This window comes from Phascolarctos cinereus, unplaced genomic scaffold, assembly GCF_003287225.1.
Source record: "Phascolarctos cinereus isolate Bilbo 61053 unplaced genomic scaffold, phaCin_HiC Scaffold_726;HRSCAF=1367, whole genome shotgun sequence".
In the NCBI taxonomy this organism is placed as follows: domain Eukaryota; kingdom Metazoa; phylum Chordata; class Mammalia; order Diprotodontia; family Phascolarctidae; genus Phascolarctos; species Phascolarctos cinereus.
The window spans coordinates 276,811,507-276,836,306 of NW_027556098.1; the positions used below are offsets into that span (position 1 = coordinate 276,811,507).

The window sequence follows — 24,800 nt, forward strand, 5'->3', positions numbered from 1 at the left end:
CAAAAGGCAGGAGAGATATGGGACTATAGGTAGCAGGGACAGATGGATCAAGTCAGAGTTTTTGGAGAATGGGAAGACATGCATATGTTTATAGGCCAGTCTTATTACATATTATTCTCCTTCTTGTGTTCTTCAGCCCAGCCAAAATGGCCTTGATGCTCCTCAGACAGTCTCTCTTCCAATACAGTGCCTTTGCATAGGCTATTTGCCATATCCAAAATGTACCCCTCCTTACCTCTGCCTCTAAGAATTGCTCTGAAACACTGCTTCCTATAAGGCCTCTCCTGATCCCCTCAGCCCCACCCCACCAGCTGCTAGCATCTCTTCCCAAAATTACCTTTGCATTTTGAATGTTTTGTATGTACTAATATAAATATGTGTTGTATGATCTGATAGAATGAGCACTCCTTATGGGCAAGAACCATTTCATTTTTATCTCTGTATCCCCAGAACCTTACACAATGCTTGACACATAGTGGCACTTAATAAGTGCCTGTCATTTGATAGATAACTGTGTAGTTAAGATTCAGCTCTCCACATTCAAGAAGGGCAGCTGTAGTGTAGATAATCTAGAATAGCAGGCAATCGATCTCATAATTTGAGAGTAGTTTAGCTGATGCTTTTTCTAGAATATATTTATGATTCTGATTGTGACTGTTAAATTGAATTTCTTGAGCACAGCTCATCTGACAGTCAAAGGTAGCAGCCCAAAATCAAACTGGAGTATGAGAGAGGAAGTCATCCAGAGATTAAAAATTTGTCACATATAATCTAAAAAGTGGATAATCCATGAAAAGATAAAGGAGATTTGTTACACTTCATATCTACCTCTTCATCAGTCTCCCAAATGGTTTTACAAATGAACTTTTATCCTCTGCCACTCCCTAAGTAGGGATTCAAATTTTCATTTTCCAGATAGGAAAAATGAAGGGAGAAAGAAAAAGAAGTATATACTTTGTGCCAAACAATAAACCATAGGGGGCAGGGTCCCAGAGTCCCACAGGCTGATTCCTAGTCAGACATTCTTTTCACAAAGCCAATCCTAATATAAAAGTGGGTAGCCCAATCCAATAGCCCCAGGACACCTTACCTCCTGGGCTTAGACTTCTGTCTCCAGTGCCACATTTGACTCAGGTTAACTCCACCACATACTTCTCAGGAATTCTAAGCACCTGAGGAGCCAAGAGGTCTCCTCAGACCAGACTAGCCACCACGCTGACCAGTCTAGCAGTCTTTATCCAATTGCTTTCTGCCCAAGGCCACTACTGAGATGTGTCAAAATTCCATTCTTAATGTTTATGCCTAAATTTTCCTCTTCTCTAGGGTCAGGCTAGGAACCTATGAGGAAATTTGCTTTTCTTATCCTTTTCTAGTAGGAAGAAGCAGCAGCAGTGGTTCAGAGCCATAGATACTTTGTCCAGCAGCCTGGTCTAATAGGAGCATGCTTGACTTGCTTAGTGAAAGTCATTTAGCCCTATCTCTTCTCATATCTAATGTTTTAATCCTTTCCCAGACCTTCACCCACGGCCTAAATCTGAGCAAAGCTAGGAAGAAGCATGGAATAGCAGAAACCAGAGCAGGTCAAGAGTCTGCAGTCCTAGACCTAGGTGCTAGACCTGGTTCTGCTACCTCCTGACTTTATGATATTGGGAAAATCATTTCTCCCCCTGAGCTTCAATTTCCTCATCTGTAAAATGAGATTGGATTGGATTAGCTAGTCTTTAACCATCCAGCTCTAACATTTAATTATTCTAGGGAAATATAACAAATGAGACTGATTTGGGTGGGAAGATGGGAAGATTAGGTCAGCCCTAGCCACACCTAGTATCCCAAAACAATCCCAGGAAGTTACTAGGGGCTTGCAGAAGCCAGAGTGGAGCTAGGACTCAGCGGTCCTTTAGTGAATGCATAATTCCCCAGACCTACCCCTACTTTACCTTTCCCTCCATCTTCTTTGTAAATAGTAAGCACTTAATAAATGCTTACAGTCCCAGAAGTAATAGGAAAGGATTGTAGGATACAGAAGTGGAAGGGATCTTAAAGGTCACATAGTTCAATCCCTTCATTTTATTGAAATCAGTCAATCAATAAGCATTTATTAAGTGCCTCCTATCTGCCAGACAGGGTCGCTAGATGGTGCAGTGGATAGAGCCCTAGGCTGCAAGTCAGGAAGACCTGAGTTCAAATCTAGCCTCAGATACTTACTAGCTGTGTGACCCTGGGCAAGTCACTTAACCCTGTTTGCCTCAGTTTCCTCATCTGTAAAATGAGCTAGAGAAAGATATGGCAAACCACTCTACCAAAAAAAAAAAGGGAGAGATTCGTAGAGAGTCTGAAAAGACTGAACAACATGTGTCAGACACTGTGCTAACTGCTAGGATATAGATACAAAAGTCAGAAAGTCCCTGCCCTCAGGGAGCTTACATTTTACTAGGGGTAGAATAGATGTTAGGTGGAAGAGTGAGTTAATAGGGAAAGACAATAAGCTGTTTTAGACTTGCTGCCTTTTAGAAGACTATAGGTCATCCAAATAGGGATGTTCAGCAGGCAAAAGAGAAACAGAACTAGAATTCAGGAGAGATGCCTGCTGGGTAATGTAGTTCCCAGTCATCTGTACAGAGACAGCTGAAAGCATGGGAACTGATGAGGTCACCAAGGCAGAAAGCATTGAGAGAGAAGAAGAAACAATGCAGGACAGAGCCCTGTGCTATGTATACCCAGGCATAGGGGTCCAAGACAAATGATAAGCTTGCCAAGGAATTTAGAGATGACCTTGTCCAATCCTCTCCTCAAATATGTATTTGTTTCTTTCACCTTACAAGTGAAGGAACAGAGGCTGCAACAGTTTAAGAAGCTTACCCAGGGTAGACAGATAATAAGAAAATATAGCAAGGCCAGAATTCAAACCCAGGTTGTCTGACTCCAAATCTCATGCTTCCTTAATGCTGTACTGCCCAAGAATCCACTTACAACCAATAGCTCTTCTCTAGATTATCATCCAAGTAGAGCTTTTTCTCTTCTCTAACATAGCCCTAAGGAACAACACACAACTCAACAAAATATATTTTCTTCTTTTTGAAGGGGGGAGTGTCCTGGGGTAAACATGGAGGAGGGGGGTTTCTCACCTCTTCTTTTGCCCCAAGACCATATGTGGACAATTTAATTTAAGCAGCTGGGACTGTTAAGGGAAGGCACTCCGGGACTGCATGTAAATACAACTTTGGGGAGGCTTAACTGGTATTTTGCTGCCTCTGAATGCAGTAGATTTGCTAAGGGACCAGGAGATAGCTAACAACTGCATAGCATCTCCTGATCGATGCCCCTACTTAATCAGATCTCTATAGAGCTCTAGCAAAGGCAGAATAATCATTTTTATTTTATACTTATTTCTAAACGTTTTTCACCCAACCCCTTGTTGCTTTTTTTGCCCCTGCTCTGCAAAGCAAAATTGATATTTCTAAAGCTCAGTTCTTCTGACCACACTACTCCACTGCTCAAGAAATTTCTGGCTTTCTATTGCCTCTAGAATAAAATACAAATTCCTCTGTCTGGTATTTAAAATCCCTCAGTTTCTCTGGCTTTTTTTTTAAGACTAATCGCATTTTTTCAGACTAATCACACATTACTATCCCTCACCCACTACATTCTAGTCAAACTGGCCTATTTACTGTTCCCTATTCACAAAATCTCATTTCTAGCCTCAGCAATAGGTTGAATCTACAAATGTTCTTCTTAAAGTCTCCTCATCAAATCTCAGGTAGTACCTCCTTCTCACTGCTGTAATTATCACACTCTCCTCATCCCTGAAATTACTTTCTATTTACATATATGTTTTAGTACTTATGTGTTTGATATTTCTTCTTCATTGAATTTAAGTTCCTTCCAACCAGGAAAACTGCTCCATTATTACCTTATCCCCAATGCCTAGTATATGGTAGTCATTAATTAATGCTTGTTGAACTGAATTGAAATGTCCTAGCCATAACAACACATCTTGCAGCCATCACCAGAGTCTCACAGTTTTCTCAACTCAAGGAACCTTTTAGAGGTTCTCTCCTGGAATGTACCAATGACCTAAGAAGACTGGATCACCAAGGGATCAATCAGAAGATATGAATAAAGGAGTTGATCAACCTACCCACAGCAGCCTAGATATATCCTCATCATGCCAGGCCACTACCAGGGGAGAGGTGTGTTTCCAGGGAGTAACAGATCATTTTTGTTTCCTTCCTTCATCTCTAATAAAGCAAGCTACCCCACAAATCACAGGGGAAAGACTCACTTGCCTTTAAGATCAAATAATGTTCTTCCATGGAAAGCCAATATAATCCGCAATCATTCCTGTTTACTAAAACAAAAAAATTGGACTGAGAATAGGAAAACCTAATTCTGCCGTTTCCTGGATATGTAATGTGGAAAAAATTGCTTAACCTCTCTGATCTTCATTTTTCTAGTCTTTAAGTTAGAGATAATAATCACAGAATCTTAGCATTAGAAGGGATCTCAGAGGCCATCTGGTCCAAACCATACCTGATTAATCTAATCAACAACGTAGTAAACAAACAAACAAAAAACATAATGAACAAATAGTCATCTAACCTTTGTATGGAGACTGCAAAGGGCCCCCCACCTCTTCCCAAGACATCCCATTCTATTTTTAGATAGCTCCTAAGTTTTAGGAAGTTTTTTCATACATCAAGCCTAAATTACTTAACATGAGCTCCTTCACACAACACATGAGCTTCCTCTTAGAAAACCAAAGTTGTCCCATTAATCAAAGAGGTGTTTCCTCTCCTGTAGGGAAAGTATTTAGCTGCCTTTAAAGATGGAGACAAATCAAGCTATGAGACTCAGACATTCTACCTGTACTATGGCTTATCAATTGAGTATCAATCCTCCCCAGTAGATCAGCCAGCCCACTTCAGATGCCCAAACAGGTGGAATGGAGAGGTGGAAAGAGGAGCCAATCTAAGGCTATAAAATGGTAAGGGAAGGAAAGAAGGAAGCAAGAACTTTATTAAACCCTTATACAGGCTACATATTTACTACACATGTGCTACATATTTACCTCCCTCGCAGAGTTTTAGGGAGGAGCAAATGAAATAAAGTGTGTAAAGTGCTTTACAGCTGCAAACCACAATGCAAATGAGTTGTGATAATCATGATTAAAAAAAGGTGTGTGGAATTGCGGAAGGGCGGCAACCTGACTTGAAATCCTAGGGAGCTCCCAATTCTGGCCATAGCTTTCTTCCATATTTTCCCCAAACAGAGTGAAAATAGAAAGTAGGCAAGTTTGTTGCTGTCCTATTCGCTCCTTGGGCTGTCAGCCTCACTGTTTAGAAGATGACTCTTTAAAGGTTCTTTCCAACTCTGACATTCTATGAGTATGAGGCTTCAAGGCCAATGTGGATGAATTTAATCCTTGGACAAGCCAATAGCTTTGCTGCATTCCACAAATGCAGGGTGTACTGCTGTCCCTGGCAGCTATCTGACAGTCAAGAGGACAAGGCAATAGAGTAAGGATTGGCTCGATACAGCTCATCACCACCTCTGCAAAGGTGTCCATAAGAGTATTATCTGCTGGTTAGATGGACGTATAGGCACTGAATGACCTACTTCCTGCCCCTCTAAATGTGGTAGTGAGCCTTTTATGTTTGTGCATTTGTTTCTACACCTAGAATGCCTACCTAAAAATCCATCTTTCCAAGGTTAGCTGAAGTTCCTCTTTTTCCTCCATGAAACCTTCCCAGACTAATCTCTATCTTTCCTCCCTCTGAACACGTAGTGCTTATTGTCTGTACCCCTCATTAATATGCAATGACTTGGCAAGGCTCTTATTATCTGATGTGGTCACGACTTGTACATTAAGTAGACAAGAAGTGTTTTGAGGATAGGGCCTAGGATTGTCCCATACTTCTTCATGTCTTGCAGGTGATGAGATCCAGTAGAAAGCTTATAGCATTTAGAATAAAAAAGACTTGGGTTCAAATCCCAACTCTCATAGTTACTAGTTACATGACCCTGAGTAACTCATTTTACCCTCTCTAGGAGTCTATTTGAAAATGAGGACAATGATATTTGTACCCCCCACCTCACCAGGTTAATGTGAGGAAAATATATTATAAAATTTAAAGTGTTAATGGAAAGGTAGCTTGTCAACATTTCCTCCTGTTGTACCACAAAGTAGATGTGCAATCAGTGATTGCTAATTAGTTAATCTTGACCTATGACAGACAGTAAATTCATTCATCTTTCTGGGAGATTAGATTAGAAATATGTTTCCAGGCATAGGCTGAGGCCATCATGAATGGCCAATAGGAACAGCTTCAAAGTCCCCCTAAAATAGGAACAAGGCACAACCTAGAGGTATTGTATACATGGGACATCAGGCTGAAATTATAGTCTCGTAGACCTTGTAGCTAAAGCAACACCAAGAAATTGTTCCAAGGTATCTAGAGGCCTAGCTATCACTAGGGTGCTTCTCAATGATGAAGCTGAGGACACTAGGCACATGAGTGGATGTCAGAATTCCTCCATGGAATGATGGACAAAGTCAGATGGAATCATAGATTAACCAATATTGGCAATGATATCTTCAAACGGACCAATGTTTCACATCAGATGTACAAATACATAACAAATTATAATCAGGCATAGAGGTTCTCATACCTAACCCAAAGGTATCTTAGCTGTAAAATAAAACAGCATTTAGAATCACAAAATATTTGACTTGGAAAAGACTTTAAAGGTCATCTAATCAAACCTTCCATTAGAAAGTGAGACCCAGAAAGGTTCATAGAGTCAGCACTTTTTACTTAGTAAGAGTTATTATTCATCCCAGATTAAAGACTGAGGGCACTATTTGCATTAGCATGGTCACCTTCACCCCCTGCAATGGGTGAGGCATCTATAATCTTTTATATCCTTTATTATCATCTCCTTCATTTACCAGACAAGGAAATTGAGTCACCAAGAGAAGAATGACTCCAGAACCAGTCAAGTCTCTTAGCATCCTTGTTGATACCAGCCCCTTAACACAACCTTTCCTCAGGCACATGGTCAAAATTAGGAAGACTACCTTGGCCTAAATACTGACAGCCAGTAATGTGGAAACCACACCACTATGTGTGTGCTTTGACTCAAGTTCTCTGAGGACAGGATCTAGATCTTCTACTTCTTCATATCTTTGAGAAACAACATGGTATCATAGAAAGCTCACTGGACTTGGAGTCAAGAATGACACACATAGTGTGGTATAAATAAAAATGGAACTGGATTTGGAGTCAAAGAGCCCCTGAGTTTCAGTCACAGCTTTGCTGCTTACTAGCAGTATGATCTTCAAAACATATGGTGAGGACCTATAGAGGGGACTATGACTTTGAAGTTGCCATCCCTACTAGCTGTAGAGGAGTCAGGCATGATGTTAAAGGGATTAGTCACTCAAGCTACATAAAACTAGAACCTAGAGACTGGAGAAAATAGTCAAGGATCTTTATTCTCTCCAGTCAAAGAACTCTCCAAGTCCTTCCTCATTGATGGTGGTGCTAGTGGTTGTTAGGCAAATCACTTCATTTCTCTGGGTTTCAGTTTCCTCATCTACAAAATGGGATTTATAATCCCCCTTCTTTCTAATCACTTCTCACCTTTTTCAATGCCAAGATCCTTAACTAAGAGTGAAAGGATTTTAAAACATCAAGTTGCTTCATTGTATCTCTAGACCTTAGTTTCCAACAATATAAACCTATAAAATGAGAGGATTGGACTAGATGATCTCAAGGTACCTTCTAGCTCTAAATACCTATAAGAATTCTGGAGCCATATCAAAGATGGAGGCAGGATAACTAAGGCCATGGATTATTTTTTTAGACACAGGGAGAGGGGGATGCTAACACTAAAATGGAGATCATCTAAAAAACAGAGAATTCTAGACACCCAGTTGATCAAAAGAATGCATTGTTCAAAGCACCTATTTTCTGCACAGGTGTTCCATGGGATAGGATCAGGAGAGATAGGTACAGACCAAGAGCAACTCTACATGGTCTCTGAAATACCTAGTTCTCACACCGCCATCTTCAAGGGCCTCATCTTAATGCTTTGTGACTCTGACACAGTTTGATTTACTTTGATGTTTCCATGGGGACTGATACGACTTTGGCCCTGGTGCCAGAACCTAGTAGATAGTGGCTGGAGGTGAATCATTCCAGCCTGGCAGGAGGTGGTACAGACCCATGAAAGTCTCTTCTTTCTAACAACACAGTCTTTCCCAGGAAAAAATAAGGTTGTCTCATTTTTTTTTCCTGGTGTCTCAGCTACATCAGGTATTTCCTGACAACAAGGTTCATGTGAAGGTTCATTGATATGAACATGTGAAACTTAATTGATATGGACATTCTGAGGCTTTTTATAATAAGAATAATCTGGATGCCAACTGGATCTATGATGAAAATTTGAGGATGGGAATACAGAATATGGAAGAGAAAAAAGTCCCCATTGCCCTCTTATCTCATTTCTGCCCTCTGGCCAGGTGAGCTTGCATACAGTCCAAGTTTGATTCACTGAACTCTAATTTGCCACACTGAAGGCCCCTCTGGGTCTGAGTGATGGTGGACTTTCATAGCCTCTGCCCCTGAGGGAGACAATGCCCATGAAAAGGAAATGGGACTCAGAAGCAGTTTTTCCCCAGGAAAACATCCCAGAAGTGAAAATATTTCCTGAGAAGAGAGATTGTAGAAGCTAGAAGCTTGGACTCACCCTCGATTCAATGAATAAAATATTTATTGAGTACTTACTATGAATCCAGCACTGGGCTATAGGGATTCAGAAACACAGAATCATAGACTTAGTGCTGGATAGACCTTCAAAATCATCTAGGCCAAGCTCATCATTTTTACAGATGAGCAAACTGAAGCCCAGAAAGATGAAGTGATTTCCCCAACCTCAGCAATAGACCCTAGCATAAAACTCAGGACCTCCCATCCTAGATCCAGGGGCTCTTCCCAATGTACCACCTGGCCCAAGCTCACATAAGGAACAAGTGGCAAAGTCACATTCCAACCCAGGACCTCCACCCAATTTAAAATCTAGCACTTTTTCCACTGCATCACATGGTCTTTGTTCCACAAGGAATTTCAAGCTCAGTTAAGGAGATAACAAAGAGGTACACAGAAATTCCCTAGCAATGCCAAGAAGATAGTAAGTGTCCACTAAGTGGTATGTACAAATCCTATGTGGGCTACAATGATTAGGAAAGGCTCTCTGAGGGAGGTGAGATTTGAATTAAGCCTTAAAGGAAAATAATAGTAACAATAACTGACATTTATACAGCTTTTAAAGATTCACATGATGCTTTACATATATCATCTCATTTCATCCTCACAACAGCACAAACACTACATATATTATCATTCCCAAGTTATAGATGAGAATCGAGGCCCAAAAAGATTAGTTGATTTGTCCATGCTCACACAACTAGTGTAAGGCAGGATTGGAACTTGAGTCTCTCCCAACTACAAGTCCAGGCCTCTTTCCATAATACACACTGCTTCCAGATGAGGGTTAGTGAGAGGAAGGGAGGAATGAAAGGAGGAAGAGGAGAAAAGTATTTCTAAACCTACACTTACTTCTGTCTCTGGAGATGATGAGAATCCAAAAGAGTACCAGATATATATAATTCATCAGAGAAGAACCAAACTGGGTTGAGTTTCCAGCCATGTCTTGAGGTTCCCAGTGTTTAAAGGGATCAGGAAAGTGCAAGTGTATTCCAAATCATTTCCTATGATCTGTGGGTCCTGTCTGAATTCTAGAGTTCCACTGGGAACAGAAATGCTAATAAGAACCTTCTAATAACTACTCTGGTCATCTCACTTGCTCCCAAACCTCCAATAGCCCCTCACTTGGCACAGAATCGAGTCCAAATTCCTCATCCTGTTATTCAGGCTGTTGCTTTTCCTCATCATTTCCTAAGTGTCAGGATAAGTTGATAATCTAAGAAAGGTTAGCCCCTGATACTTCAATCAAGGAAGAATAAGGAGGCCAGTGGCTCATGGAATCTCACCCTTCAATGTCCTTAAGTATCAGGTACTCTAGACTAGCAAACACAGGTCCAGTTAAGTGTTAGTATTTCTTCCTTCCTCAAATTAACCTTCTATTTCCTTATTCTCCACTGCTCCCACCCCCAAATGGAAGCTCCCTGGGGGCTGGTAGTTTGGGTTTTCTATACCCATTCTTCCAGGAGAGTCCAGTCTGATTCTCAAATCCCACCCCTAACCCCCAAAGTATGTGATTAAGCAAAGTTGAAATAGTACCTATGCTACCTCCCATGCTAGACATCCCATTGTATTGGATGAAAGCAAACACACTCAAAATGCAGATATTTGGTGCTAACAGAGGGATTGTTTGTCTATAGGTGAAGGAATCCATCTTGCATGGTCTTCTGGGTAAACAAGCTAGATACTTTTGTGTGAGGCAAACTCAACAAAACTTGCCTTGAATTACTTAAGCAGAAAGGCTGTGGTTGTGGGTATATGTAGGCTGTATTTTAGATTTATTAGTAAATCACAGTCCATACTCTTAAGCCAACCAACTTTTCCCATCAGATATGATAATCATGCTTTATCCTTCTATTAAGCACAAAAATGTCACCTTTCATTACAAATCTGGGGAAAGATTTTGACTAAGCAAATATTTAATCCCTAAGATAGAAAGTAGAATGCTCCTAGAAAAAGTACTAGAGTCAGAAGGCCTGGGTTCAAGTTCTACCTCCAAAATTTCTCAGCACAGTGACCCTGGCAACTTGTATCACTCCTTTGAGCCTTTACATAATAAGGATAATACTTGTACCATCTTCCTCACCTCCCTAATTATTCTGTGAAGTAATCTGAATTCATGCTGGAAAGTGACTAAAATGTCCCTATTGTCTTACCCAGAGATCCTACTATGTAGCACATACCTCAAGAAAGTTGAGGTCTGAAAGAGAGGTCCTATGTACCAAAATGTTCGTAGCACTTTTCGTGGTAGGTAAAAACTGAAAACAAAGTAAGTGTCCATTGATTGAAGAATGATTAAATAAGTTGTGGTACATGAACATAATGGAATTACTGTACCATAAGAAATGAACAGAAAGAATACAGGGAGGCATAGGAACTCATGAAAAGTGAAACAAGCTGAATCTGGAAAAAATATATATATAATGATGAGAAAAATGTAGATGGAAAGAACAGAAAAAATGAAAACTGGACAGTATAAGATTATAATGACAGCTCTGGCCCCAGAGAAGAGATGTGAAAATACACCTCCTTCCCTTCATTATAGAGGTAGGAGACTATATAGGTGGAACATAGTACATACTTGACTGATTTTTGCTGAACTGCTTTTTATCCCTCTTTTTCACTCTCTGTTATAAAGGATGCCTATGCCTCCCGAGCTATGGGATAACAATATATTGGGAAATGAAGGTGAGGTAAAAACAAGAGATTAAAAAAAATTAAAGTAAAATCTCAAAAAAAATTTGCTTTCTCTACCTTACAGGGTTTTGGTGAGGAATTCACTTTGTAAACTCTAATTGCAAAGTATGATAGATATATATACATATAGATATAGATATATATCTATATATCTATATCTATATATATAATATAAATGGTATAGGTAAAACAGGGACAGCTTGGTTGGTGTAGTAGACAGTGTGTTGGGAAGAGTTAGAAAGACACTTCTTCCTTAGTTTGAATCTGGCCTCAGACACTAGCTGTATGACCCTGGGCAAGTCACTTAATCCTGTTTGCCTCAGGTCCTCATCTTTTTAAATGAGCTGGAAAAGGAAATTGCAAACCACTCCAGTATCTTTGCCAAGAAAACCCCCAATGGGGTTTTGAAAAGTCAGACATGGTTGAATGACTGAATAACAATAGATAAAATATATTATCTACATCTCAGATCCACTGACAACAGCCTCAAAACCAACTGAACCACACACCTACATACAGGGATGTGGAGGAAGAGGGAAGAAAAAAGATCCAAGGACTTGTCCTAGGGAAAAGAAATCCCTTATCTGTCCCTCATCATGCCACTGGACTTCAGCTACCACTTTTCCTGGCAGAGTTCAGCCTCTTTCCATAGCACCTTATGGTAAATACTTTGAAGTAGAAGAGAACTTCAGATTTCAGAGAAGGCCCTTTTCCTTGCCTTTATTTCAAACTTGACAAAGACCTTTTCTTTTCTCCTCCAAAACTCTGCTGCCAACCACAGGAAGAACCTAGACAGAATTATTAACTTTTTTCTCTGTTTACATACCTGCATCTGCCAAAGAATTTCTTAGTGACAATACCTTTCACTCCCCAAATCCAATGATAATCATCTTGGATTAGTGATGAGATGTACCTTAGGGTAGGTTCTGACAAGGCAGTCTGGAAGGCAACAAGAAGTATCAGTTCTCTATCTTATTGCCATGAATAGATTTTTCAAATAGGGGTTCCTCCTTGGAGAAATCCCAGCCAAAGCCAAAAGCTAAGTAATTCCCCCCATTAACAGACTCCAGGGAAGGCTGGGGGAATCCCACCAAGCTGTTTGGCTCTCCCCCAGAATGGTAATTGACAAATGAAGGATAGCTTCCCTAAGGGATAGCTCCCTGCCATGTGTCTGGATTTTTTTCCTACCAGAGCTGGGAAAGAGAGCGTGCTGACTCCCATTATAACACAGCCTTCAAATAAGGGCTTTTTTAAAGTTCCTGAATCCCTGAGGGTTCCTAGAGCTCTATGCCTCTGGGGCCCTTGAGTCAGGAAATTCTCCCCAGATCTGTTTTCAACTCCCACAGCCTGGACACATACCAGCCCTTAAAGGAGAGCTGAGGGATCATGTCACAACCATGAAGAAATGACTCACCAGACCACAGAATCTAAGTGAATGTGCCAAAAGTTGGAGGAGACCTCCAGGTCTGAAGGAGGAGACCTCCTTCAAGAGACTCCTCTCTCCTTCTTCTAGACTTTTAGAAGTGGGATATTAGATGTCCTCTAATACAACTTCCTCATTTCTATAATTGAGGACACTGTGGCTCAGAGAGGTTAAATGACTTGCCCAAAGTCAAATATAGTTGATGGCAGTGCTTTTTCTATTACATCACACAATTTATCTAAATCCTATCCATCCTTCAGGGCACAGCTCAAGTTCTATCTCTTCCTTGAAGTCTTCATTGCTGCAGTCCACAGTGATCTCTCTGTGTCTCTCCCTCTCCCTCATTCTCCCTTCCCCTGGTCTCTGTCTTTCCTTCTCTGTTTCTCTCTCTCTCTCTCTCTCTCTCTCTCTCTCTCTCTCTCTCTCTCTCTCTCTCTCTCTCTCTCTCCCTATTAACTCATAGCCAGGACCACAAAGAGAAGCCACGAGAAATAATGGAAAATGCACTGGATTTGAATCCAGACCCTGCTCCTCACTTTACCTTGCTGGGACTCAGCTTCCCCATTTATAAAATGACAGGATGATCTCTGAGGTACTTTCCAGCTTTCTGTGATACTAAGTTTAACCCTTAATTATTCTCCACTTGTTTCAGACTGTAAACTCCTTGAAAGCAGGGACATTTCACTTGTTTTTTCTACTCTGCCCAATCCCCAGTACAGCACAAAACATGGAATAGATGCTCAATAAATACACATTGACTAATTGATACTTTGTGGACTCACATTTTAAGTATGTCTAAGTTTCTTCTTTACAACATGGAACCCTCTATTTTTCTCTGAGCCTCTATTTCCTCCTCTCTAACTTGAAACCAATGCTAGTAATCTACATGGTAAGCAGATCAAACAGGATGTTCTCGCTTCTGAACATGACCTGAGAGGATCTCAGAGGTGATTTATTTCAATCCCAAGCCAAATAATAAATTCCATATGTAACAAGGATAAGTGGTCATTCAGCCTCCATAATGAGGGGGGACTCACAAGCCTGGAGGTCACTCATTCCATTCTGAGACAGTTCTAATTGTTAAGAAGTTTTTCAAGAGACTCCTAGAGATAGCACTGCCCCAGAGTTATCTCTGGAACCTTAATTCCAGTTCTACTGGTGAACCACAAAATCAATCAATATTGAGAAACAAGGATGTCTAAAACACGTCCCTTGCCTTTGTGATGAAATCATGAAGGACAAACCACGATCTCTCACTAAATGACCTCCACTTAATGTAGTTGTCAGAGACAGAATCCAAGACAAAATGAACCATAGGTTTGATCCAGTGTGCAATCCTTTTAAAACGCTTAATTTAGGGATTCCCAGCTGGTCCATTTTAAAGCTTAACTTTTTTGGTTATAGGGTTAACCTACCTCCATTGTTCACAAGTAGCCATTACCCCCAATATTCCCAATTCTCTTGCCACTTTGCTTTTTTTGGTGTGATCACACCACATCCATATCCAACTTCATAGAAATCAAAAGTAGATTCTCCTTTGCATAAGGTCATGGAGTCCTCACTTAATCTCTCTAGATACTGATTTTTCCTCCTTGTGCAAGAAGACAAATAATTTCAACTAGTTCACACAAAGGAGTTGGAAGTAGGAGGATGAAGATGAAGTATCTAGCAAAACTCTCAGAGATCAGGAGGAAACCTTGTCACTTAACAAAAGTGTATTGGCCTTGGGAGTCAGGGGACCTGATTTTGAGTTCCAGCTCTGACACTTATTAAAATGTGATGTTGGGTAGTCTCTGAATATCACTGAGCCTCTGTTTTACTGTCTGCAAAAAGGGCATTATTAATACTTGCATTAAACTTACAGGGTTGTTACAAACCTTAATGTGCCATATAAACATAATTATTTTCAGTGTTACTGCTTGAGCCATACAAAGCTGAAGAAGTGTCCAACTTTATTTAAAAAGTGGGTTTAGGCCTGCTTTGAGGAATACTTCTGAAAGGTCATTTGTTCTCTGGACCCTAGGATCTCTGCCATATGCTGCTCTGGGAAGAACAGACTTTCAAAGAGGTTGAAAGCCAGCTTATCTCTTCTCCCAACCACTATCCTCTCTTATACAAGAACCCATGAATTACATTGGTAGCCATTATATCTTGGCAGAACACACTCTTATGGCTTTGATAGGGGCTCCCCAGACTGGATAAATATATATTTACGCAAAGACTAAACCAGTAAATTAAAATTATGGCAACTGGGACTTGGGGTCCTTAGAAATCAACCTGTCGAACAATTACATTTTTCATATGAAGTGACATCTAACATTAAGTATTTATTATTAATGAAAAATTGCTCATAGGTGCAAAAAACTTTAAAATTTACAAAGGAATTTTCTCATAACAATACTGTGAGATAGGCAGTACCAGGGTGTACCTCCAAATTTGAATGACTTGTCCATAGTCACAAGGCTCAGAAATGCCTGATCCAGGAGTTAAACCCAGGTCTCTTGACTCTAGATCCAATGTTCTTTGCATTATGTCATGTAACAGCTCTGCTAACATCAAATTCCCTTCACAGTGTCATAGGAAGGTGATGGGCCAAGAGTGTTACCAGTAGTTTTTGTCCCTCGTACTTAAGCACAACAAAAGGGTATGGTAGCTAAGGCCAAGAGGATGGGAATTGGCCCTAGTTGAGACTGTTAGGGACCTCCCCACTAGGCAGCTCTGACTTAGTCTATAGTCAAATCTGTATGGGCTAAGTCATTAGCATTGGTTACCAAGAATTTGATTTAACCAATATGCCTTCAAATGCCAAAGGAACATAGTCATTTAACAAGTATTTATTAAGTATGTGAGGGGGCAGCTAGGTGGCACAGTGGATAGAGCACCGGCTCCGAAGTCAGAAGGACCTGAGTTCAAATTTGGCCTCAGACCAACCACTTGACACTTACTAGCTGTGTGACCCTGGGTCAGTCACTTAACCCCAATTGCCTAAAAAAAAAAAGTATCTGAGTGCCAGGCACTGTGCTAAGCACTGCTTAGTAAACAGTACAAGGAAGGAAATCTCATACACTGTAGGATCTACAGGATAGCAAACTTAAATTTGCTGGTTACTTAAGGTTTACAAAGCACTTTTCTCACAACACCTATTATCTGCTGTCCCCCTTAATTAGAATGGGAACAGAGACTATCTCAATTTTCTATTTGTGTCCCCAGTGCATTCACAGCACAGTGCTTAGCACATACTAAGCTCCCAATAAATACTTTTCTATTCCATTTTGTAGATGAGAAAAATGAGGGTGAAAGAGATTAAAGTGGTTTGCCCATGTTCATATAACTGTAAAGTGGAAGAACCGGGTCTCCAGGCTCTAAATCCAATGTTCTTCCCTCTTCAAGAATTGCTAAGGTTGTAGGAAATAGAAGAAACAAAGATAAATGAATTCTAGTTTAACCAATATACTTCACTTTCTCCCCTTTCAAACTCTGGTAACCTCAATTAACACAAAAGGCTGATCTCACTTTAAACTCCCCCGCCCCCTCTTCTTCCTGCCCACAGTATCATTACCCTCCTTTAAAACTGCTCAGGGGCAGCTAGATGGCGCAGTGGATAGTGCACTGGCCCTGGAGTAAGGAGGATCTGAGTTCCAATACGGCCTCAGATACATAACACTTATTAGCTGTGTGACTCTGGGTAAGTCACTTAACCCCAATTGCCTTGCCAAAATAAAAAAACAAACTGCTCAGAGCCCCCTCCAATGCTTAGCATAGTGCCTAGTACATAGGCACACTCAATAAATGCTTGTTGACTCCACAAAGCCCATTCTGATGAAACCCACTTAATTATGGTTACTCCATTATCCCGTACCTCCCTTCCCACTGGTTTAGAAACTTGATACAATTGTTTGCACTTGTTCTAAGTGAACTTCTATCTTTTTCATAGGGAAAAAGCATCGGATTTGTCATCAAGGGCCAGAGATTTAAATCTGGGCTTTGCTACTTACTACTAGTATGGCCCCTTGCTCTGGACCTCACTTTCCTCATCTGCAAAATGAAGGTTGGACTACATGACTCCTATGGTCCTTCCCAACTCCACAACTATGAGACTGTGTTTATGTATGTCTAGTTTGCCCACTTGAGGTTTTCTTTCTGTTTCTTCACTGAAGTACCTATCCCTACATTTATTAGGCAACAAAGTATGGTGTTCAGCTCTTGATGGTAGAGGTGCACTGGAAAGGACCGAAAACCAGGGCAGTGAGACAGAAAGAGGAGAAGCAAAGAGCCTGGATGGATAATAAACCAACTACCATCTGGGATGGGCAAGAACAGGTTTAACAGAATCCCAGAGTCTGAACTGGAAGGGACTTCAGCAGTGAGGCAAACTCCACCAGTGAGGCGATACAAAGGCTCATAATATAAGAAGCAAAGTTCACAGGAATTCTGGTCACCACTGCTCCTTCTCCACACCCAGAAAAGCAAAAGGATGCTCAAGTTCCCCTCACAGGTCACCTGAAAAATGCTGATTGTCCTCAAGGGAAGTCACTCCAGATGGAAAGTTGACTGAAGGATTTGCCAGAAATGGGATGGGGGAGGCTGGGCAGAGTGTGTGATTGGGGTCAGGGGTATTCGGAAGGAGAAAAGATACTACTGAGGTGGTAACAAAGCATTCCCATTGCACAGTGACCCACTGATTTTTACCCCCTGTTCCCAGTGACCTGGATTTGGCACAGGCAAAGCCTTCCTCTGACACTGCTCACTGGCACTGCTTCTGCTGAGCTGTGTTGCAACTGGCCATGTTAATATTAAACAGCAAAACTAACCGTTACTACCATCACCCAATCCGGCCCCATCCGAACCCTCTGGAGTCTGGTCAGGGCGCCGGGGCCAGCTGCTTTTCCCCACATTCCAGCCAAAAATAATACCAGAATGGAGCTATTTGGTGGAGACTTAATCTAATCTTCATTGCTTCAGTTTTAAAATATCCTGCCCGGTTTAGGGTTTCTGATTACACACAGGGATGTGTTTTTAGTGAGATGGGTCTTAGCAGAAACGTCCTTCTTGTAATTAGAAACCCAGGCAAGCCAGCCCTGCTATGCAGCATCCAAGCCAAACACCAGATCCCCCAGAAGACAACATGTTTGCTGCAAAGTCTTCCCAGGCCCTATTTGTTGGCGTTCTTGGTTCTCCTAACTCGTGGAGATTCTGGAAACCCAGAAAAGTTCCTCCAAAAGTATCATGTCCTACAAATTATATGAGCCCCTCCAACAAACCAAACTGTTGTTCTTTCCTTCTCACAAGTTTTCAAAATGGAGACAAAAATGAAGGCAAGAAGGTTGAAAAAGCACATGGGAAATCCTTCCCCTCCCCCTGAAATATGTAAAGGCCAAAGAAAAAGTTGAGTTATAGTGGTTCTACAGGGGATATCCCTCCCTAACTCACAATGCCTTATGAAATAATAGATTTGCAAGAGCTGAAAAAAAAAGGGCATTTCTAATCTGGTTTCATAGATTATTTTAATAAACCCAGGTGATTTCTCAGATATTCTGGCCAAGAATCTACTTTCATTTGTCAGCATAAATACCTCCTAAATGAAGTGCAGAGCACAGATCAGAAATGGGAACATAGAGCTGGAAGAGACTTCAAAATCCAGTCTGCTCATTTTACAGATGAGAAAGCTGAGGTTCATAAGTGACATGACTTGCCCAAGGTCACGGCAATAGTAACTGGCAGAGCCGATTCTAAATTCACTTCTCTTTTCACTGTACTAGGTACAAAGGGAACCCAGGGGATTAGCATCTCAGCTCTTCCTTGATTGCCCCTTTTGATAGCTGGTAAGTGGCTTTCAAATCCTCAGATGCAAAGGAAGGCATTTCAGTTCCTTCTTCAAAGTATTTTTTTAAAAAAATCCTTAAAGTCATGGGGAAGGAAGATCGACCAATCCCAGAAGGAAAACACACATACCAATTAATGTAGCTGGTCGGCTCAGACACTTGCTCCCATTTCCTTTATTAGTTGGCATAGACACAGTGCTGTTCAGGGACAAAGCTTCCCTTCCATGTTTATTAGCAAGTCCTCACAACAACCCTGTGAGGTAGGTATATGGAATTCAGCCCACTTTACAGACAAGAAATTCAAGGCGCAGAATAATGCAACCTGGTAGGAGAGAGGAGGCATAAAACTCCCAGTTCCCACACTTTCATTATAAACAAAGCTCATTTCTCATGTACTGCCAGCCTGTGTCCTCTGACCACCTCCATTCCCTACTATTCCTTCCCAAACCCCCCAAACCAAAACAGGTATTTGCTTTAATTAAATTAGTAGTTCCCTGTTACAACACGATTTGGCAGTACAACTTGGACAAAGAGATGTGATTTTAGCTCCTCCCTAAAAAGTCAGCCTTTCAATACCATTCAATCTTCAATAAGTCATGGATTTTATAGGAAGTGTTTTATAAACCATAGCATGTTTGCCAAAATACAGGGCTAGCAGCAGCTTCTGAGGATTTCATTTTCCAAATCTTCTTCCACTTTTCTTCCTTTTTTTCTCCTCCCTTTAATTTGTGCCCTCCCCATACTTTGCTCTGAATTTCATTTGATCCAGACACTTTTCTTCACATCCCCTCCATCGTCACCTCTAACAATTGCATCACACATTTATATTTTTATATATATATATATATATATATATATATATATATATATAATATAATATATCTTACAGCACAGCCGTCCTTGTGAGGCACAGCCTAGGAAACAGGAAAACTCAAGAAAGTGCTTCTCACCCTCCTCAGTTTGATAATAAATAATAATTAAAAAAAAAAAAGACAAAACCACCATACTGGATTAACAAACCAGAAGCAAAGGACAGAAATTGAGGGCCAGTTTTCAGGAGGCTAAGTGAAAGTTCAATAAATGGCTGGGAAATCTAGAACATGTTGGAAACCTATACATTTTATAGGCTGTTTCTTTAATAAAGCATGCTTGACTGCTAACAACTTTGTACTTATATTAAATTGCAAACATTTAAAAAAATCTAATTTGTTGCTGTTCTGTTGCTGTTTACTCAGTACACTGAGGAAACCATATTGATCATTTGTTTTTGTTCATAAAGCAAGTTGAGAGAGGGGACACTTTAAAATGGCTAATTCTGCTTTCTAGGCATGCATTGGTTTCTAATGAGTTATAGCACCAGGTTGAAGATGGACACTGTAGGGGAAAAAAACGTTAACATACAATCTGGCACACCCATAAACATCAAGGCCAAGGGAGAGGTATGTTTCCAGTTAAGTTAGAACTTCATGAATTCAGGATTCTCCATTCGCAAGACAGTAATTCTCCTTATTTCATCACTAACTTACTTCAAATGTGTTTATACAATTTATTGCTACTGAACTTCCAGGCAACTGGTGTAGAGTTAATGAAACCCAGCTTGGAGAAGCTTTGAGCTTTAAACGAGTAACCACAGTTTAAATGGTTATGACATGTGGTCAAAGCCACAGCCCAGCCGGCTGCAGTTTCTGTGTTAGGAGCTAGTCAAAAAACTTGTAATCTTGCCTTTTGTGCCAGCTAAACAGAAAGAGGAAAAATAGCTCAAAGTCAGTCTACCATAGTCTTTCCCTGTTTTTCTTGCATGTCATTTTTAACATATTCACCTTCCCAAATTGGTAGGTTTTCCTCCCTAACACCCATTCCCCACCAAGTCTGAAATATTTAGCAATATTGTTTGAAATAAGTTTGGATTTGGAATAATAATAATGTCAGGCGCTGCAACAACTACCCTTGGAATAAACAACCCCAACTAACATTTTAAAATGTCTTACAGAAGTCCCTTATGTCCACAGAGGGATCTGAGAGAGGACTGAAAAGCATCCAGAAGTCGTCTTGTTCACTTAAAAACTGACTTTTATTCTATTCTCACCGCTGTCCACTGGGGTTCTCTCATCCTTCTCTTCTCCCCCCACCCTTCACTCCCCCTTTAATCTCATTCCATTTTGGAGCACCAGTAAGCTACCTCTTGTTAAAAAAGAAACATTTTGGGAAGGGTAAAATTGTAGGCACTGGACTCTGCCACTGCGACACAATAAAAGCCTCCTTTCAAAGCAGCACTTTCATTAACTTAAAGCAATCTATAGACTTAAAAGCAGAGAGCAGTAAACTCTCAGAAAGGATCATAAAACAGCCAGGCTCAAGTTGGGTACACTTCAGTGCAATTTGCACGATGCATTTTACTGCTGAGAGGTGGTTGGGCTGCTCTCCTTTAACCCTCTGCCCCTTATTCTGAAGCAAACTTTCTTTCTCTCCCCTTGCATTCCTTTCTCTAGCACAATGGATAAACAGTGACTGGGGGACCCTCCTGGGGTCATGTCTCCCTCCCCCTGTGCCCCTCTCCGCGGGAGAGGACGCATACACATTCCAGGCCAGGAAAACAACAGGAGAGAAAGCCCCCCCCCTCCCCATGTCTAGCCCAGCCTCCTGCTTCTACTCATTGATCCCCAAGCTGCCTGCCGATTCCTCTGGCTGGTTGAGAAATGGAGGGAGAGCCAGATTTCGAGTTTTGGATTTATTTGTCTATTTTAAAGGACATTTCATGTCACTACCTCGAACACTGATACTTTAGGATTCATCTTTTCCTTCTTCTGAACCAAGGGACTTAATCTCTGCAACTTCTTACTCTGGGGTTCTACAGGAAGACCAGGGGAGGAGGATGGTATTAGGGCGACTAGAGGGACTTCCCCGATCCAAAGGTCCTGAGGGCTGAATCCGATGCCCAATTTGCCAGGATGGGCACCCTGGGTATTTTATGCTCAAAAATTATTATTTCACAGATTTAGAAAGCTAACGTTAAGTGGTCTAAACTTGCCCCAAATTCGAAGTTCTCTTGAATTCAGTGGACTGGAAAATATGAAATTACAAAGAAGTCAACAGTAACGACAGTAACAGTGTTTCAATAGGAGGCTCCATAGATTTCTGTCGGATTGAATTGTTGAAGCAGTCGCGTAACAGAGTGGGGTTGATCAGCCCTCCCATTCAAAACAGAGGGGCTTAGGATTACCGGGTTGGGTGAGGCACACGAGGAAGGGGGGATAAGGGGAGAAGAAGAAAACCTGCCCTGTGAGAACAGAACTCTGAGAAAGGATGGTTGTTGTGGGATGAGGGACAATTATAGAAAAGAAAGCTTCTGGCGTCTAGTATCCCCATCCAGATTCACAGCCCAATATCTCAACCGCAGCGTCGGAATTAGCCCTGCAGCTCAATCAGACGTCTGAATCACAAATTCCGCTTCTCAAATGCAGTTTTTCTAGCCCCAGTCTAGGCTTCCAGAACGTACGAAAGCCGCCTATGCCCCAAATACACCCTTATAGCTGACCCAAAATCCTGTCACTGCGTACACAGAAAAGAGCTTCAAGGACCAGGTCCGGCCAGCAGCGCCAGTGCCCCAGGATCTACCCCTGAGCCGTGAGGGACTAAGCTGTCCCTTTCTAATTCGTCTAAGACTCTGCCCAACCCAGGGCTCTGGAACTAGGCCAGTCCCAGTCTGTTTTTCCCACAGTCTGAAAATCTCTTGCCCCCCAGCCCCGGAGTCCTTAAGTCCAAAATTGCCTTGCCCAACTCAAGGATGCTGCATGGACCCCAGATCAGGGCGAAGAACAACCAGAAACACGAATCCATCAGACGAGGGGCGCGAGCAACTACTTTCATCATTTCTCAAAAATGATTTTTTTATCTACCCCGAATAGCAGTAAGACTCCACGATAGTCTCAAACTACCTACCCCAAAGGGCAATTTCCAGTGATAGTCTCAAACCCAGAATCAGCCTTGATCCTATTTCCACATCTTAAATTGAGACCAAGTCTTCCTTCGACTCCAATTTCAAAATGCGTTTTCAATCTTCCAACCCTTACTCCAATCTCCAACTTTGGCCTAGGTCCTACCATTTCAATCCCAATGAAATCGTGTTCTTTTAACCTTAATCTTATATTCGGCCCCGGTCCTACAACAACCCTAAACTGGCCCTACAGCGCTAATTCTTTTATCGGAGCTGGTTCGATACCCCAACTTCCAGTACTGATCTTCCTTCTGTCTAGGAAGTGTAACGAGCGGCCCTCGATCTTGACTGCGTTGCCCCTCCGAGAAGGGCAGGCCAGTTCTTCCGATCCTATCTCCACAGGAACTGGGAGGTTGCTAACGCCTAGCCCAGAGGGAGCGCAAACTTTGCGCAGTGGATTGGAAAGGGACCCATCACCCCTCTCTCGGCTGCTGCCCCCTGGGGCACCTCCATCCTTCCCCGGGGGCCACGAGGGCACTGGTCCCCAGTTTTCTTTCACCTACAGAGTGCAGACTCCCCTCCCCCTTTAGGAACCCCCCCCAGTAATTCGCGGGGAGCCTTCGACAACGCTGATCTCACTTCTCCCGGGTCCAGAGACTCTCCGGCTCCTTAGAGCCTAGTTTTCTTGCCCCACATAGCCTTGACCCCCTAGTCTCACGAACACCTAGCCCATCCCTCCCCAACTCCCCACCCCATTTCTTGACTCTGACACATAGACCCCTACCCCGCTTCGATTCTTCCCCTGATCCTAGCGTCCAACCCCGAAACACCTCGGGCTGCTAGACTCCGAGAGCCCGGCCCGAATCTTCCCCCAGTCACGCAGCCGAAGCGAAACCCCGCCTGGTTGAGCCGAGTAAACGCCAGCCCGAGACGCTCCCCCAAGCTCGGAGAACGCCAATGCAGGGCCGGACCGCGGCGAGGAATGCTGAACCCAGAGCTGCCTCCACCCGGTTCCCCAGACTCAAACACGGCTCCCAATTGTCCAATACGATCCCCCCAAAGCCCCAGATCCTCAACTCCTGGCCCTTTGCTCTAAAATGCCAGCCTGCCCGCCCACCCCCACCCCCCAGTTATTCTTAAAGTGACGCTCCACCCACCCCGCCAGGCTTCTCGAACCCTGGGACAATGCATACGGGGGGCAAGGGGCCCCGAGCAGCCGAGATTGAGGCAGTAGCGGCTGCTGCGGCGCCCCAAAAGAGAGCTTAGCCCGGCCCGATGCACGGTGCAGAGAGCGCGGTTCCTAGCCACCTCCTTCCCCCGCAGCCTCGCCACGGTTCCGCGTTGTCTGGCTCGTTTCAGTCCTTCCCCCTGCTTTTCTCCTCTCTCCACGCTCTCCTTGTCTCTCCCTTCTCCGCTCCCTGCTTCCCTCCTCCCTACTGCTTGCCTCGCTCTCTCCTCCCTGCTTCCTCCCTCTCTCCCCTCTCTCCTCCTTGCCCTGTCGCAATGAATAATACTCTGGCTTGGGGACTGGAATAAAACACACGCGCTCTGAGGCAGCCGCCCGCAGCAGCAGCAGCAACCGCCGCCTGCAAAAGCGTCTCTGACATGGAAATGAATGACAGCTTACCTGATGCCAATCTTCATCAGACTGACACCGGCGTGACAACACAGCCTATACTTCCCAGCACTGCTCTGGACGTCAGCAGCACAGGGACCCGCCCCCGGAGCCCCCCCCCTCACACACACCTCCCCTATCCCCACTCCCCCTTCTCTTCCCACCCCCCGCCATCACCCCCACCCACTCCAGGCCCCAGCAGCATCCAAATAAGAGGAGCCGCCAGGGTGTCTCCCTCTACTGGAAGCTTTTCAGAGACCAGACTAACTATTGCTCGGCTCCTTCCTGTCTCCACCATGGAAGGCAAGGGACGGTGTTTTAGAAAAAGAACATTTGCAGGTTCTGGGAGATCTAGGCGAATTAGGATATCTAGGACCTCCATCCAAGCCGCTCATTTACAGTTTACCACCTCCTACATCCCACTGCCTCCTCCCCCTCACCTTTGGATTCTTGGAAGAAAAAAGTTGAGGCAGAGCTCCATGAAGCCTCGGAGGGGATTGGACAGTTTCTAAATTTTTCCATGGACCCTAGGAAAAGAACTGCA

The 24,800-nt window shown here is 42.6% G+C and overlaps 1 protein-coding gene across 5 annotated transcripts in view; it reads right to left on the minus strand.

The window, feature by feature from the left end:
• The window catches only part of PKNOX2 (PBX/knotted 1 homeobox 2), a 346,894-nt gene extending 322,508 nt beyond the window's left edge, over positions 1-24,386 (minus strand). For all 5 annotated transcript variants that reach the window (XM_078147126.1, XM_078147127.1, XM_078147125.1 and 2 more), the window contains exon 1: positions 24,269-24,386. The gene's annotated coding sequence lies outside the window, so the exon portion shown is untranslated. The remainder of the gene's footprint in view (positions 1-24,268) is intronic.
• Between the last annotated feature and the right edge of the window lie 414 nt (positions 24,387-24,800).